Source organism: Scophthalmus maximus, chromosome 9 (genome assembly GCF_022379125.1).
Source record: "Scophthalmus maximus strain ysfricsl-2021 chromosome 9, ASM2237912v1, whole genome shotgun sequence".
NCBI classification, from domain to species: Eukaryota; Metazoa; Chordata; class Actinopteri; order Pleuronectiformes; family Scophthalmidae; genus Scophthalmus; species Scophthalmus maximus.
Window position 1 is genome coordinate 16167501 of NC_061523.1, and position 13132 is coordinate 16180632.

The window sequence follows — 13132 nt, forward strand, 5'->3', positions numbered from 1 at the left end:
GCACAGACTGCGCACAAAAAACCCGATGAGGAATAAGGTACACACCATAACGACGGCAGTGATGCGTGTCATTGGCATCCTGTTGAAATGTCCCTTTGTGTTTCTCGCTCGCACCGTGTCCGCATCACACATCTGTACACAGCCGTGGAGCTTATGACCCCATGGCGGACAAAAATCAGACCCCTTTACATCTCAGGGAATAAAAAAGAGGATGTAAACCGCATGTTCATTGCCATGGAGACAGAGCGGAGGCAGTGTTGCCAGAGAAACCCATGGCGGTACAAATAATTGCAGCCGCTCCATCTTCGCCATGGGGTGTGCACGACACTTTTACGCACCGGCACACACGTTACTGCACCTTTGTCTCGGTGCTCGGTTTGAAAAAAAAAAATAATAATAATAATAATCATGTGGTGGTCGAAACTGATGAGGTTTTATTGCGTGAGTAAAATTGTTTCCATTCCTCAAAGCCCTCGTCCTATTGTCTTTGTAGCCTTTATTGGAATGAGGATTCATGATTTCTATCGCCTGGAGATATTTTTTTATGGTCAGTGTACAAACACGACTTCCCTGCCTGTACTACAATAACCACCTGGCAGCCTGCCCACTGCAGCCTGCCCGATTTAGTACAATTCAACTGGATCTCCTTCTTGTTGTCAGGTTCCGGCGCTATTTAAGGTGCCCACTACAAATCAATAAATCTAATTGGCTTATTTTGGCAGCGCTGCCGTGTGATGACGTGACCCCTGGATGTAAGCTACTATAAGAGGTACTATAGTAACCTACTGTACACTAAACACAGCCTGTGCAGAAACTTGTGTTTCTTTTACATTTATTTCACTTATCAAGTATATCAGAGGAGGTAAATTATTAATAAAATGTATTTGATCTTATCACAAATGAGGAGATGCGAACTCAAACCCACACTTATATATGATGTAAACTAAATATATATGTATAATTTTAAGCATCTTGTTGCTGCAGCTACTGTATATATTCACCAGAGTAATTTGTTGATGCATTCTAAAAATACAAAACCTAAATATTATTATCTCTGTTGGTTTATTGTTTTAGTCACATTTGTAGCTCAATCTTAATCTAAGATTACATAATAAACCTATGTTTTATTTTGTAAGTTATTTTATGTTAACAATGATGCATTTACTGAACAAATATGTTGCATCTATACAAGCAGCCGCCCACCACAGTCCTCTGACTTTGAGATAACAACACTTTTTCTATATCTATATATATATAAGTCTATATGTCCTGGGACTGAATTGCTACTAGATTAGGAGAATCTATATACTATAGATCTACTACTTTGTGATTACTTGTTTTCTACGTGGTGAAAACATCAACAATAGCAGTTAATTATTGCCAAGGAAAAACCACACCTCACAATAGAGGTACACAGCACGTATTACTGACAGTACTGTAAGCAAAATATGCTCAAAAGAATTGATTTCCAGATTAACCTCCACAGCAAATTTCCCTCTCATCTCCCTCTGGAAATCAATGACATGCGTGAATGGCTGACTCATTTTAAGCTCCAGGGCAGCACCATCTCCAAAAACTCTCGGATGAGACAAAAACATCTTCACCTTAACCGGGAACGCTCAACAAAGCCAGTTCTAGTATTATATAGTTGCACAGCCGAAAGCCAAAAAAAGATGGCGTGACTCTGCTGCCTTCCAGTTTTAGGGGGAAAAAAAAGAGGCTATCTGCATCACTAAGAGGTTCCCTTCGTGCCAGTTGCCCTCCACCAGAGACTTGAATGGCACGAGAGCAGAGACTTGCGTGGGGAATTTCAGCACTGACCCTGCCAACGCTGGCAACCACCCGTCCCACAAATTATTTCAGGGAAACAGTTCATTAACTGCAGAACCACCTGCCATCTCCACAGCTGTCTTTTCTACATGCTGTTGGCCTACAGACGCTTCTGACTGCCCTGCTTTTGATACCCGCCATTTCCTTTCGTCCACCCCCATCATTTCTAAAAAAAAATGCTTTGATTGACTCTCGATGCAGTGACGCAATTATCTCTGCTAATGTCCCAGGCTTCAAAATTACACAGGAATGTATGTAACCATTGGTATATACGTTCTATACTTATCTATATATTTGTTAATAAGGCTTTCTGTTTAAGTTGCCCAATATCAAATTCAATTTAGGCTGATTGTTGATTCAACATAATTCATAACTACAGAAAATCAGGTTTCAAAAACACAGAAAACACTTTTGACACAACAATGAGTAGTGTTGGTGAGAGAAAAGTTGTATTGAATAATTATATTTTCTCCGTGTTGCTAACAGTTGTAATAGTAAAAAAACAAAACTGTGCAGCTCAGTAACAAAGTGACTTCATCACTTCATGAAGGGGGGTTTTCTTGTGGTTGGCAAGTATGAGTTTGGTGATGGTAATCTTTTTTGTAGAAAGACCATAATCCCTCCTGTGGCAGTGCATGTGGAAACAGCAAGTCTGCAGAGGCAGAGAGAGAGAGAGAGAGAGAGAAGTGGTGGGGTAGAAGGAGGTGGCGTGTGTCGGAGCTCCAGTATCAACACCAGTGAATCACGTTGTGTTAGTTTCCCCCTGTCCTTCTGAACCTAAGTTGTCCAGACAAAGTGACGTATCAATGCATGACGTACACACATACGTGCGCACGCACACACACAAACACACACACACACACACACACACACACACAAACTTTACAATGCTCCAGAGCCAGAAAACGCAGCCAGATTAACTGTTTACAACCATTAACAGAAATGTTTGGCAACATTAAAGTTATTCTATTAAATCTAATAGTCTCAATCACACTTCACATTTTCAGTTTAAGAAATCCAAAATGTTTAGTTTTTATGATCACTTCTCCCGTAGATCATAAACCCGACGTTCGTTCGGGCGGATGAACTTCGACTGCCCCTCTGTCACTCTTCTTAGACCTCATTGATAGACGGCCCCCCCTTGGGTCGTGAGTGTCAAACATGTCCGCCTGAAATTGCAGGTCCGACTGGAGCAGAGTGCATAAGTCAGCGCAAGACCAGCCACTGAACGGAATCGATAAATAGCCAGAGAGGAGTTTGGAGCCACTCCATTAATAACAACACTGTCGGCTCTGTCCTCTTCCAGCGCCGACACCTACTCTGATTTCATCTGCAAAACCACGAGCTGTCATTAAGATCTCTCCATCTAATCTGAGAAGCCTCTTTGCACAGAGTGCAGCCGAGGGAGGATTGGAATTATAATGACATCATATTAAATTAAGTCAGTATCTGCACAGTTTGGTCATAATGTCATCTCTCATGGAACATTTGGAAGGTAAGAGTCATGACATCTTTTCACATTGGTGTGACTGGTAGTGTAGGAGATTGTCATCTGGGGGTCCTCAAATTCTCATCCCAAGGTTTTGGACATGATTTTCTAAATAAATCTTGAACCCAGCAGGCTCACAGGATTTTCTGAAAGGGTCAGCTTAAATTTTTTTTCCCCCTCTAGGATACTTTCATTTCAGGCTTTTTCATTTATATCCCTTTTGGGGGAATTTACAATCTAAACCGACCTTTTACCACTTAACCGGTAACCGGTAACAGTATGTCACGATTTACCTTTAAAGATGGAGACACAAATTTCAATGTGACATATATTTTCTTGAAATCAGTAAAACAGACATTTTTGTCGAAAAGGTAAAAGAGAGAAAACAAAAGAGCTAATTCAGTTCCGTTTTCCCTACGATATATCCAACACAACAAAAACGGTTTGGCACACGGGGGTTTGTGAGGACACGTTAAGCTGGAAGAATTTGAGGTGTCAGGATGGTGGAGTCGTTCCCTGTCAGATTCTTTCCTGGTACTGACGCAGATCCGGCCACGCTGCCCGGAGGAAACTTGCTCGCCTCGCATCAGAGATCTGCCACTCTCCGACGCTGACTGGCGCTCTGATCGCTGTTTGTTACTGTTGAGAGGCTGCCTCCTCAGTTGCTCTGTCAGATTGGGTTCCTGACATGCATGGGGTGCCCTGCGATTGGCTTCATGGTTTTCCGTCCGCTGTGGGATTATTATATTTTAATTTTTTTTGAGAAGAAAATTGTGTTCTTTTAAGTACCAACCACACAGCGTTGGAGTGGGTTGTTGTCAAAGTGTGAAGAGGTTTGTTATTTGTCAGTCCACGGTGAAATACAGTATAGCTGCAGCGTGTCCTGAAAAAACACATTTTTTCATCCCATTAATTTCTCTTGACTTAGAAATGTAATCACGCTCTGTCTTACGTCATCGCTGTCAGAAGTGCTCTGCGCCTAAAATCTCTAAATACCTGGCTGTTCTGGTGCATTAGTCAGCTTTCTGCTGGTAATCCACTGAGCTGCATGTCTTCTAAGGTGAATGGCTTTGCGAGCTGTCCCCTCGGTTCCCATTGCAACATGCCTGCCTCTGGTGGGTTGTGAGGCCACAGAGCCTGTGAAGACATGTCACTGGTCTCCCCTCATATCTTTTTTTTGTATTCATCTTCTTGGCCTTCCTATTTCTCTGTATTATTCTTAGCCATTTTCTTTTCCTTTCCCCCCCCTTCATTTCTCGATGTAGTAATACTCCTCTTTAGTTGGTCGTGTCATTTGGCCTCCTCTCTAAATATTGTCACTCGGAAGGAACGAAGGGTTTTAATCCTCATTAACAAAATGGCCATGAATGTTAAAACATCTGGCTCGCTGCTAAATCTCACTGCTGTTCCCAAACACTGGAATACACAGACGCAGAAGCAGATCCAGTCGTATGTCATTTTAATTTCACAAACTTTATAAACTTATAAATTATTATATTTCTATGAAGAGAACTGTCTGTTTAAATTTTTTCTATCAAGCTGGAGTAGTTTTAAGGAGTGAACAGGACATTCCTGGAGCCATTTTTCCCTCTATGGCCTCCTTCACATGTACTCATTCTATCCTCAAAGTAATGGTATGGATCATTACTCCTGGTTGGGATTATCTCCAACCTGTGGAGTTTAGATTTCTTCAATTTTACTTTCAGAAATGCTTTCCATGCAGCAGTAGTTAATCCCATCTGAAGATAATCACCCATCATTGTGGTTATGTGTCAAACTGGCCTAATAAGAATAAATGAGATCTCTCCAAAGGGCCAGAACAATTAAATATTTCAGAGTGGGATGACTGATTTTTGACCGATTCTTTTTTATTGTTAGACATACGGGATCAGCTATATGGGACATACTAACCCTCTCCTATAAGTGCAAACGTCTATAGAGTCCAAGTCGAGGTTAGCAGCATTGTTCTTGTTGCGCAGCCTCAATAGGACAAGGACGTGGAGGACATGACAATTTTTTCCAATGGCTCATTATCTGCTAAATTGGACAAAGATGACATCAGCAGAAAATTACTCTTTAGCGTGTCTTTATCTGGTCTTTGTGCTGCTGCTCTGAAGAGAGCACACTTTAATGGCATTGTATAGGTATTTTTTACCTATAGGTAACATACGTCATATAGAGGAGATATAATCTGGCAAACAGAATCAATTCATCCCTATATACAATATACCTGGTGTGCTGATAGGCTAACCACAGATCAAACGCTTTCAGCCCCTCCGCGATGAAGGAAACAGCTCATCTGTTCAACGGAGCATGTGGCAGCACTGACTCATTTGTCTGTAAGCGTTCACACCACCCTGAGCTCACTTTCAGAGTGTGCACAGTGCGTGCCACCAGCAGTTCTGCAGGGGCTGAACACCACCGATGTCTACTTCATTTATTTCAGAATAAGGCCCGGCTGACGATCTGAAAAAATGTCAAGTGATGTATTTATGTGAATGCATATGTCCGTCAAGGACATTTCACGTTTGCTTCAGACTAGAGTCCAATATATTTGCAAAACCTTTAGCAAACACAGAAGTTAAACCTAGACTGTATATGTGAGGGTCAGTGCTCTCTATAGTTTTCAGTCATAATGGTAATTTCCTTTGGTTTCCCATGAATAAATGAATAATACCAGTACAGCAGACAATGCATGCGATTGTAGGTTTTCAGGGCCAAGAGAGGTCACAGAAGCAATTACAGTATCCCAAGGTTACCATGGACGCCATGGGTTGCTGCCGTTATCCAAGACGACCTGCACAGAACCTTGAGGGTTTGGAGCCGCCTCAAGTAGAATTATTGAGTTAAAGATTGAAGAGAGACTTATTTTCTGGTCAGAGACACCGGTGATATGTTCCCATGTGAATCCAAGGTCTCAAAATCATGTTGTGTTCAAAGGTTTTATGACCTGCTGGATTCTATATTTTAAATCGTGCCAAGGATTAATAGCTGCTGTGGACATGGACTAATTAAAGTTGACTGAAAGTATGAAGGGGATTAAAGCGAGGCAAAAAAGGGAGGCGATAAGGCTGGACCAGTGTCCAACTGACCAGCAGGCCCCTGTAGCCATGATGGTTAGGACAGATGATTGCCTCTTGTTTGAGCAGAGTATGAGTTTGAGTAGAGATTGGCAGTTTCTGTAGTCTCAGAAGTGATGATTGACTTCTGCACACCAGCAGAGAATAGTTAACAGGATTACCTTCCTCTTCTCCAATACTGCAGCCCATTTTAACAAGCGAGTTACAAACAGGGCCTCACTTCAGCTGGCATGTGTCCCACCTCAGCAGGGCTCAGTGTGTGTGAGAAGAGGTGTCAGTGAGGAGAGCCGATGGGATGTCCAGGGATGGGCTGATGGACTTGTGGATAAAATCCTGGACACTGTTCCTTAGTGCACAACATTTTGCCTGAGTCAAGGCAGTGGAACCTCCTGAGGCAGCAAACTGTGATGCTTTTGATCCGTTTTGACATCCAGGAAACCCCAAGTTTGTCAAATCTGGGTACTTCTTCTCATTAGTGTGTCCAATGTCCAACGCACTGAACGTCAGATGGTGGAGAAATTGGATGCAGAGGACCTTCACGAGGTAACAGGTTGGAAGGCTTCGTCACCAAACAGGCCCCTTCATCATCCAGGTGATGAAACCCAAAGTTTTTTAAAATCTTCTCCTCCTCTTCTTCGGAGTGTCACCCATTTCCCAACACAGCCTCAGTAGGTGGAGGACTTGGAGGCAGTGGAATATATAAACCAGAATCGCAATCCTTTTCAGGGTGACATTAAACTTCCTTCAAAAAGTCATTTGTATTGGCACTGCTATATTACTGCCTGGGTGTTGGGTGGACAAAAATATATAGTTGCTGTTTGGCATGAGCTGGAAGTGTGAGGACAAGTAAACAGTTTCAGTTATTGCTCATTAATTAAGACCTTGACTGACCCTCTTACCTTACCCAAGCTGCCGTGCACTCTGGAGGTTAATACTATTGAACATATTGATCTCTCTGGGTCTCACACACTCAAGTTAGCAGTTACATTAGAGGACGGCTGAGGATGCAGGCAAGAGTTTGCTCGAGATCAACTCTGCCTTAATATTAGTGTGGATTAGTCTTGAATGAGAATGGACACAGTCCCTGACATCATAACAGACAGCTGAAAGACCATAACGTCTAACACATCTAATTTAAAGTCACATATACAGAACGTACTGTATGGCTTCATGTCTTTGGGCCAACTAATGTCAGGAGTGACCGGGGCACTTAGCATTGGCTTCTGTTGAGCTGGAATATGAAAGATGATATATAGCAGAAAGCCATTAGTCCCATTCCTCAGAGAAAGCTCATTTATTCAGCACTGATGAGAACAGAGACTGGAAGGGTAATACACTCACAGCTAAATATTAAACAGGGTGAGGATAAAAGAAACTCATATGAAATTCAAAAAAATCACAGTGTATGAAAGCCTCAAGTAGTAAATGTCAAACTCTCAAATGAAACGTGGGCGTGAGCTTTTGTGTGCGTTTAATGTGTTGATTTCAGTAATATTATAGCAATATCATACGCTGTGTGAAACTGACGAAGCAAGCGCTAAATGTGAGGACTTCTGTTTCGAGGATGCGAGGAAGAATGGGGAAAAAAACCCATTGTGAAGACGACTGCCAAATATAGCAGCGGCCCTTCACTGGTCCCTGAAGCCAATTTTACACAGTCTGGAGCAGTGAGCATCACGGCTTCGCCTGCCTCCCTCTCATCAGGGAGACATCATTTACATAATGAGATGCTGCCACGGCAACAAAGCCCCAATAAGCAAGGGAGTCGTCAGTCATGGGGGGTGGATACCAAGGTGCCTTCCTAACATGCGCTCTGGATGTGCAGGGAGCTGCGGCGCTGCAAATGCTGTCACACACCAGGCGCACACACAAACATAAGCTCTGAGCCCGAGAGAGAGAGAGAGAGAGTGTGCGTATGGAGAAACACACTTGATTAGAAAATAAAGGGTGGGAAGGCTACAATGAATGAGTGGTCCTCTGGGTTGGTGTTGTTAGAAGGGTTGGAGGTGTGTGTTGTGTGATTGTTTGTGTGTGTGTGTGTGCGCTGGGGTGAACGTGTGGAGTGAACGTCACACAGAGATATTTGTGGTTTAGTGTTGGCATGTTTTGGTGCACAGTTCTCTTACGACTTTAAGTTTACTGTAGACTGTACGCTGTTCAGTGGGTTCTGCATTTCATCTGATCTCCTCTAGTCGTTTTTTCAGATGTGAACACTGGAAAATGGGGGCCGGACATTTTCCGGAGTTTGCCTTTCACATACGACGAACGCGGCAGGAGATTGTCCGAGTCAGTCACGCTCACACCAAAGGGAACATTTCTGGAACATACTGTGTCGTTAGACATAATGATAATTCTGCTGTGGAATGCAGACTGTATATCAGTAATAGACAGTCATCAAAATACCCACTTGCACGCTGTTAATTTTGCAGAGATTTTCCTTCTCACATGGACTTGCTCAGGCATTTTCTAGAAAGGGCCTGGCAGGAAAAGTTTCCAGAAAAAGGTCTGGATTAAGATTTGTGGACTTTGCGTTCTCACATACAGCCCCACCGGGAACATTTCAGGAAAATGTCCGGACTTCAGTGCACGTCTGAAAGCAACTTCTGTAGATGTACGCAGAGAGGGGTGCTGTGGCTCACCACAGATGAGGCCTCTCAAATCTGAGCTTCATGTAATCATATTGGTTGATCCAACTCCTGTCAGAACATGAAGCAATTGTACTAAAACTGTACAAACATCTACAAACTACAAGATAGTCCAGCGTTAGCCTCCCAGTCAGTGGACCTGGAGCCCGACCACAGCGTGATTCAGTGTCCGACCTGACAAACTTTTCTTTTTTGTTTTGTCAGATGTCATCAGAGATTCTCCGATGGTGAATGATCACATCATTTTCAGTGTAATCAGAGGAGACAAGTCTCTGCCTACACTGCAGTACAGAGAGGGGAAGAGGAAAAGATGGAAAGAAGAGGGGAGCAAAGGGACTGAGAGAGGGACAGAGAGAGAGAGAGAGAGAGAAAGAGAGAGATATCTAACAGTAATCCATAACAGCAGAAGTGGCCACCATAAAGGAGATGAACAGTGCTGTAGGCAACATGAAAAGGTTACATGCAGTAATGACTAAATGCTTCAGCTTTGCTTAAAGGTTACAGTGGAAAATTAGGACACGGACAATGTTGAATTGCTTCACTGTGGTTCCTTGTCTAATGCCTTCAGTAGAAACTGTAGGGCATTTTTGTTCCTGTTCCACTCCTCAGCGAGTCGTCGACGTCATCTCAAAAGAACGGATGAGCTTCAGTGCGTCAGGGTCTACATAAAGTAATAATCAAGTCTATCCTGCACTGCCACGTGCCTGTGTTTGGTGTGCTGTGCAGTCATGCGGTCAGTCGTTCTCTCTCGCATTACACAACACACACATTATTTATGTCTCTTTTTTAAAAATCATCGTTGTATTTTTCACAGCACAAAGTCTTTTGTATCACAGCAGCATTTGTGCTGACCGGCGTATTGTGTGTGTGAATCTACCCACATCTGGTTTCATGCACTTAAACTGTAACACATTCACACTGATGCATGAATAATTTAGTGGAAAGCGAACATCTTTATAAACTCACATGTACCCACGTCTCCACATAATTAAGCTGTAGTAGTTGCCTTCGTGCGCAAAACGGGCGAAAATTTTCACATCCCTATGAAAGGTAATTCATAATGGTTCTTGAAACCGAGTGCTAAGTAAAAGAGACTCTTAGACGAAACCAATCTGAATCTCATTACCTCTACACATCAATGTTGCTGCTGCTTCAGTTTCACAGGGTCATTTTACATGATGTGTAAGATACTGTGTCGGCTACGGAACTGTATTTGGATCCTGTGGGTATTTTGGTCGGATGAACAGAATGTGTTGTTAACACTGTGTGGAGGCAGTCCTCACACTTGCTTTAAAATCAGTCATCACACCCATGTAAAAAAAAAATGCTTGCATTTCTCCTTAGCTGTAAAGCTTATACAATGATTTATGTTTGAAGAGAAGAAAGAAAATGAAGAACCTTCTGTGTTTCTCCATCCTCTACAAATCGTTTTGGTGTTGATGAAAACGGCTGTAATACATCAACAAAGCAGATACTTAGTGGATTGGCAAACATGGGCACAAATATACGAGCATTGATTTTAGATTATGAAATATATCCATTCATTTTTTTTCATTCATTCATTCATGGATCCCTGGGAATTCTCAGTAGGACTCAGCGCAAGGACAGACCCTGGGGATTCAGGAGGTGCTTACGTGTGATGCTCACAACATGCTACTCTACAAATGCGCAGTATCCATCAGCTAAATTGTGCATAGTAAGTGTGTGTGTGTGTGTGTGTGTGTGTGTGTGTGTGTGTGTGTGTGGGGAGGGGGGCAGTATGCCGCAAAGCTGAGGGACAGATGGCTGTTCAGTCTCTATGTGAGTTGGTCTACCGGTCTCGTCTTTGGCTCTGGGTCTCCATCCTGTCTTGGCAGTGGCATCACAGTTATACTCACCCACCCATACAGTGTACACACACACACACACACACACACACACACACACACACACACACACACACACACACACACACACACACACACACACACACACACACACACACACACACTTGGAGGTATCCGAGTTCCCTCTTCCCTGCAGGCTAACCAAGCTGCCTACTTGGTGATAACCACTAGCCGTGCTGCTGCAAGTGACCTGACCTCTGCAGGAATCCAAACCATCAGGCTACTCGCTGCGACAGGCGACTGGCTCAGCAGGTTTTCAGTAAACTTAGTGGCACCGCATCACTTTACGAGTAGATGAAAGCTTGTGGAATTTCACCAGTATTTAAAGTTCACCATGTACTTCATTTGAACACTGAACACTGTCATAAGTCTGTTGCAAAAATGTCCACATATGAGTGCTCCTCATTACTAAAATTGCAGTAGAATAATATTAGGATTTTGTTTTTTGAATGTGTGTCATGACCACTTTTTTATAGTTGGAGGATAGACAAAATTCCACGAGCGTTGTATTTCTTGTTTTTTGATTGTGTATTTATACTGTAGAGACTAATAAGATAACATACAATTTTAGCTCCCATTGCATTAATTCTGTGAAGTGTTTAAAAAACATTGTTATAATTTCACAGAGTTTCTCATCCATTTTAAGATAAATTCCCTCCTGTGAACTGCTAGTTAAAAGGCCCAGTATTAATCCATTCCTGTGTAATAACTCACTACCTTAGTAATCAGGCACCGGTTACAAGCAGATTGTGAGCACATTGAGAGATGCAGTGCAAACGTGCCCAAGCGTACATTTGACCCTGGTGATCTACAAAGCAAAGTGTGGTGACAGTGGACTGATGAAAATAGATTAAAACGTGCCCAGCTCGTGGTGGATCTGATTGATGCGCTCTAGCTCCGCTCACATGCTCTGAATAAAACAGAGAACGCAGACGGGTCGGGTGTACGACTGCGTGTGCCTGCAGAGGTGATATTATTCAACCATCTCTGTTTTCCGTGTGTATGCTGCAAATGCTCAGTTGTTATTACAGAAAGCTCATGAACATCAGGTTATTACAGTTTAGATTGTTGCATGGCTTGTTGACACCACATCCAGGAGAGTACCGACAACACAGTGAAAGCTCCAGTAAACCACACACTCACAATAATGCTGCCCTACCATTTAAATGTGAAATCCAAATCTAGCCTAGACATAATTACAGCGCCGGTGCCGTTATGTTTCTCACTCGCTTTTCCAAACTATTTTTAAAGCTGAACTTATTGAAGCTGTGCTACCACTAATTAAGCTGTTTGTCTTTGCAAAGTGATCGCCGCCTGCCCACTGCTGCAAACTAATGAGTGGTTGTGTCACGACACATTGCCTGCAAATTGAAGTGGAGATGAAAGCAGAAAGAAATGGAAGAAAAATGACCCGGTGGTGGCGGATTTTCTATCCGGCAGTGCTGAGGCTGTTTTACCCGTCCCTGAGTTATGCCAGTTTGGGCTCGTTAACAGGCAGTTGTGTGGGGGCGATCTGAAGTGTCCTTTGGAGGTTATAGACAAAACAGGCTCCTTTCAGTTTGAAAAGCACTGAAGTTTGAGGATAAACACTGTCATGCTCCTGCAGACTGGACTCTTATTCATAGATTTATTCAATTATGAGTAAGAAAAAGTACTAGTTCTACTCCACTCAAAATCTTTCTATTAACTATTGAACACTTACTCTCTTAAAAGCTGCCCTTGAAGTTTCCCTCAAGAAACAGCGACTGTGGCCAGCGTGAATCCGTGTCTATCAGAATGCATTCCAATGGCAGCGAGTCTCACAGTGGAAAAAATATAGAATAATCATAAAATGCTCATAAAACAACCCCCATTAATACTCTTGCAGCATAGCCCACTTCTTTGTTGACCATTTGTATGTTTTTCCTGAATATGGCTAAATGCTCTTTGGGTTTTAGGATGCCATTATGGAAAAATAAAAGGACACTAAAGCAGTTTATTTACTCATAATTTGGTGAAAGAATCATTGGAACACGTTGGGGTCACACATGGACAAAGGAAAACTGATTAATGCCACAGTGTTCTTTGCTTTTCCTAACCTAAAACAGTTTGAACTGAAACTGACCACGGACACAGTTTGTCATGAAGGAGAGACAAATACAGTGCAGCAACTTTACAAAGTCTGCTGAGAATCACTGTTTGAAATGAATTTGAAGAGTTCAG

General features: G+C 42.6%; 2 protein-coding genes across 4 annotated transcripts in view; one reads left to right on the forward strand and one right to left on the reverse strand.

The window, feature by feature from the left end:
- The window catches only part of f9a (coagulation factor IXa), a 109276-nt gene that overhangs the window by 16059 nt on the left and 80085 nt on the right, over positions 1-13132 (reverse strand). The gene's annotated exons all lie outside the window — the stretch shown is intronic.
- The window catches only part of fgf13a (fibroblast growth factor 13a), an 81466-nt gene that overhangs the window by 3030 nt on the left and 65304 nt on the right, over positions 1-13132 (forward strand). The window lies entirely within an intron of this gene.